At 44.3% G+C, this 5000-nt stretch overlaps 1 protein-coding gene and 1 pseudogene across 1 annotated transcript in view; both read right to left on the bottom strand.

Annotated features, from left to right (window-relative positions):
- Positions 1–2259, bottom strand: part of LOC138866254 (hemocyanin subunit-like) — a 15128-nt pseudogene extending 12869 nt beyond the window's left edge.
- The window catches only part of PIG-T (phosphatidylinositol glycan anchor biosynthesis class T), a 58198-nt gene that overhangs the window by 46830 nt on the left and 6368 nt on the right, over positions 1–5000 (bottom strand). The gene's annotated exons all lie outside the window — the stretch shown is intronic.

Genomic DNA, 5000 nt, shown 5'->3' with positions numbered 1-5000 from the left:
GACAGAGAGAGAGAGAGAGAGAGAGAGAGAGAGAGAGAGAGAGAGAGAGAGAGAGAGAGAGAGAGAGAGAGAGAGAGAGAGAGAGAGAGAAAGAAAGAAAGAAAGGGAGAAAGAGAAACACGCAAAAAAATATACATATAAATAAATTTCAAAATAAAAACAAACGACAATGATAATAAATAAATAAAAATAAAAAATAAAAACATTCCAAAACGAAGGAAATAAATCACCCGTTTCATTATCGAGCGATTATTTCCCAAAGTATAACGACCCTTCTTACCCACACTTAAAGACTTCTTATCGGTTCATTGAAGTTCCAACGAGAGTTTGCGAGAAGCTGAGCGATGCAGAGACGAAACATTTGGAAAGGAGGAAATATGAAGCGGGAATAAAATCGATGGTTTGGTATGCAGGATGGAGGAAAGAGGCGGAGGAGAAGGTAGAGAGGGAGGAAGAGAAGGAGGAGGAGGACGAGGAGGTAGAAATGGGAAGGGGAGGGAGGAGGTAGAGGTGGAGGTGGAAGAGGAGAGAAGGAGGAAGAGGAGGAGGAGGAGATGGAGGTGAAGGAGAAAGGTGGTAGGAGGAGGAGAAGGAGGAAGGGAGGAGGACGGGAGAGAATGTAAGAGATGGAGGAAGAGAAGGAGGAGGAGTTGGAGTTGAAGGAAGAAAGTGGAGGTGAAGGAGAAGGAGGAAGGAGGAGGTGGAGGAGCGGGGGAGAGGAGAATAATGAGGGTGGAGGAAAACGAGGATAACGATGAGGAGGGAAGGAGGTGGAGGTGGAGGAGGAAGAGGAACAAGAGAAGGAGAAGGAGGAAGTGGAGGAGGAGGACGAGGACAAGAACGAGGAGGAGGAGGAGGAGGAAGAGAAGAAGGAGTTGAAGAGGGAGGGAAGAGAGTGAAGGTGGGAAGAGGAGGAGGTGGGAGAAGAAGGTGTAGAAGGAGGAGGAGGGGATGGAGGAAGAGGTGGAGGGAGGATGAAGGAAGAGGTGGAGGAGATGCAGGCGGATGAAGAAGGAAGGAGGAGGAGGAGAAGCAGGTGAGAATTGGAGTAAGAGGAGGAAATTGCAATTGAAAACAGTTTATTTAGACATGAGTTGTAAACCAAATATATGGGTACATTTGATATATTAAGGAACTCCCTTACAAAGGCTGTTATCTATCAGTATATAGAGATCCGGGTTTAGATCATTGAATATATTGATGGGTACGTAGAGCAAATATGGAGGCAATATAGACAATACATTTGTTTTACATTACAAAGGCAAGTGCCAGAGACAAGCTGGTATAATAAAATTTATAGAACATTTACAAACGTACAAGCACAAACAAAACATGGACTGAAATATGTACAAAAAACAATCTAATGATGGTAAATATTGTGATTTAAGGATTAAGTACAGGAATATTGTTGGTTGTAAATATGAATGATACATATCAATTTACTCAATATAGCTAGAATGTGAAACTACTCTTTATTTCAATGAAATATAAGTTTTATCGGTGATTTGAATTTAACTTATTACTGAGAATCAATAGCTTACTTGGATGATCCTGTGGTTGGCATTGGCGATTAGGGAATCAATGCACGGACCAACAGTGTGTGAGTCAGCATCATCAGCATACAAGGTAAAATTAAAAAGAATGGCACTCGACTGAGAGCGTCCGCATTTTCATGACCACTCCTGGACGATGCTCCACCTGTTAGTGGTATTCCACTCCAACCTACCAAACCATCGTGCTTCTTAACTGCCCTTCAGGGTCTTCAGCCACTTAAGTGCTACATGGTTCGTGCGTACAAAAAAATGCACCATACAGGTAGGGATGGAAGTGCAAAAAAAGCGCCCTAACTTCACATTGGCCAGCAGTTCCTTCCGTGTGACACAGTAGTTCCGCTCGTTTAACGAGAAATTACTACTGTAATATGCCACTTGTTAACTCGCTCTTGGCCATCTTTCTTTCACCTGTGAGAGCACTGCACCCACTCCCCCATCGCTGGCGTCACAACCCAGGAGGTATGGGCACCCCAGGATCTGAAAATTTCAACACAGGAGCATCAACCAAAGCCAACCTTAGCCTTCCAAAAGCCTTCTGGCACTCCAGGTCCTAATAAAATGTCACGCCTGTCTTATTGAGATGGTGGGGTGGTGTGGCTATCCTGGCGAGGTCCTTTATGAACCGTCGGTAATAACTACTGAAGCCAACATAGCTCTTCAGTTCCCTTAGGTCCCTAGGCACCGGCCATTCATGCGCTGCCCTCATCTTCTCAGGGTCAGTTGGACTCGCTCACTGGACACTACATGCCCCAGGATTGGTGTATCCATCTTGAAGAGAGTGCACTTCTTTGATTAGCTTGCTTCATATGCTGCAGCACGTGTTTCTTCTTCTTCTCCCCGCCTCTCGCTCACTCTCTCTATATCGTTCTTTCTATCTATCTATCAATCTCTATATCTATCTATCTATGTCTTCCCATTCCTCTCTCTATCTCCCTCTCTCATTTCCTTCCCTCCTTCTCTTACACTCTCCCTCCTTACCTTTCCATCCCTCCCTCCATCCCTCACCCTCTCACTTCCCTCCTCCCTCCTACCCTCCATCCCTCACTCCCTCCCACCCACCCACCCACCCTCTCCCTCCCTCACCCACCCACCCCTCTCCCTCCTACCCCCCTTCTCTCTCAACACAGAAACCGCACACTCACACCCTCCCTTCCCCCTCCCCCCAGCTCACAGCTGCCAGGCAGACGCGAGCAGAAATGTTTATCCATCGCCATCAACATCAGCATTACGCCAAACGACCGCAAGCAACGGCAAGCATAGATATTCGATAACTATTCGTCTTCGTGATTCGGTCTTGGACTCAGGTGTCGCCACCAGGAGGAATGCGAGAGGTATATGGGGAGAGGGAGGAGTGGAGGGAGGGGAGAGGAGGGAGAGGAGGTATAGGGGAGAGGGAGGGGAAATGGGAATGGAGGAGGAAGGAGGGAGGATAGGGGAGGGAAAGGGAAAGGAGGAGGAGAGGAAGGAGGGGGAATGGGGAAAGGAGGAGGAGGGAAAGGGGGGGGAGGTATAGGGAGAGGAAAGGGGAAAGGGAAAGGGGAATGGGAAGGAGGAGGAGAGGGAGAGGGAAGGGGAAAGGTGGAGGGACAAGAAAAAGGGGGATAGGGGGGGAAGGGGGGGAGGGGAGGGGAGGGAGGAATGGAGGAGGGAGGGTAAGGAATGGAGAAGGAAGAGGGAGGGAGGGAATGAGGAGGAAAAAGGGAGACGTAGAAAGGGAGAGAGAGAAAAGGGGGAGGAGAGAAGACAAAAAGACTAAGAAAAGGGGAAGGAGGGAGATAGGGGGGGACAGAGAAAGAAGGGGAAAAAAATGAAAGAGATGACGAAGAAACAAAGAAAGGAAGAAAAAGAGGGAGAGGTTGACAGACAAAAAAACCAGTCTCGAAACAAAAAGAGACAGACAGACAGAAAAACAGAAACAAAAAAAGAAAAAGAGACGAAGAGGGGAGCAGGGAGGAGGGAGAGGGAGGAGAAGAATGGGGGAAAGGGGAGAAATAGGAAGAGAAAAGGGGAGGGAAACATAGATAACTGACAGACAGAAAGAAGAAAATTTTAAGGTAAGAAAAAAGGGAAAAAAAAGACACGCAGCGTATGTGTGAGTGTGTGTGTGTGTGTGTGTGTGTGGGGAGTGTGTGTGTGTGTGTGTGTGTCTGTGTGTCTGTGTGTCTGTGTGTGTGGGGGGGTTTTGTGTATTTGTGTGTTTGTGTGAGTGTGGGTGTGTGTGTGTGTGTGTGTGTGTGTGTGTGTGACGTGTGTGTGTGAGTGTGTGTGTGTGTGTGGTGGGTTTTTTTGTGTGTGTGTGTGTGTGTGTGTGTGTGTGTGAATGTGGGAATCGAAAATAAATAACTGATTGCAAGAGTCAGCAAAATCAGTGGGTGCTAGACAAGGGGGTTTTAAAAAAAGGGAATTTCCTGAAGTGAATTGCAATCCGCAATGGTTCCCCTAAACATCTTTGCGAGTTGAAAGCAAAAGAAAAAGGGGAGAGAAGGATAATGTTTTCCTTTTTTCATTCATCTTTTCCCGAGCACGTTTCGGACGGCGAAAAAAGAGAGAGAGAAAAAAAATAAGGAAAAGAAAGAAAGGGGGGGAATTGGAGGGAGAGGGGGAGAGAGAGAGAGAGAGAGAGAGAGAGAGAGAGAGAAAAGAAAAAGAAAAAGAAAGAAAGAGGAGAGAGACAGAAGCAGAACACAGACGAAAAATTGAAAAAAGAAAAACTGAGATAGAGACAAGATTGAAGACAGAAAAGACTGAAGACAAAGATGGACAAAAGAACAAATGACAGACACAGATATTCAGACAAATCAACAAAGACAGAGTGGGAGAGAAAGAGAGAAAAAAAGGGGGAGAGGCAAGGAGAGAAGGAGAACAAAAAAAAAAATCCGGGAAAACAAAAAAATAAAAAGATATTGAGTCAGACAAGTGACGCTACAAAAAAAAAAAAAAAAAAAAAAAGGAATAGTAAAAATCTTCACTTTTTTTTTTAATCATAGTCCCTTTATCGAGAGACGCGCTCGTATACCTTCTTTCGTATATAAAAAAAAAAAATATATATATATGTGGGATAAAGAAAATGAAAACTCAGAAAAATGTAACAACAAATAATCAACATAAACCCTACATGACACTGTCACATTTTTATAATATCCCTTTCCCTTCTCATTTTCATAATTATCAAAAAATTAATAACATAATATGACTAGTCTAAAAATGCAGACCAGAAAATCCGTAATTAGGATGAAAACATACAGTAGATCATGAGCCACATAACAGCCTTGGGAAACATGAGATATAGGGTTAGGGCTTGGGGGGAAATTTTAAGGGGTTTTATATCAAAATGATTCGAACTCATTTTACAAAAATATGGAAGGGTAGTATTCATCATCATTATTATCATTATTATCATTAGTAGTAGTAGTACTGTTAGTATCATTATCATTACTTTAAAATTAT

Source organism: Penaeus vannamei, chromosome 24, assembly GCF_042767895.1.
Source record: "Penaeus vannamei isolate JL-2024 chromosome 24, ASM4276789v1, whole genome shotgun sequence".
NCBI lineage: Eukaryota > Metazoa > Arthropoda > Malacostraca > Decapoda > Penaeidae > Penaeus > Penaeus vannamei.
Note: the sequence above shows the minus strand (reverse complement) of the source record. Positions and strands in the feature narration are given on the sequence as shown.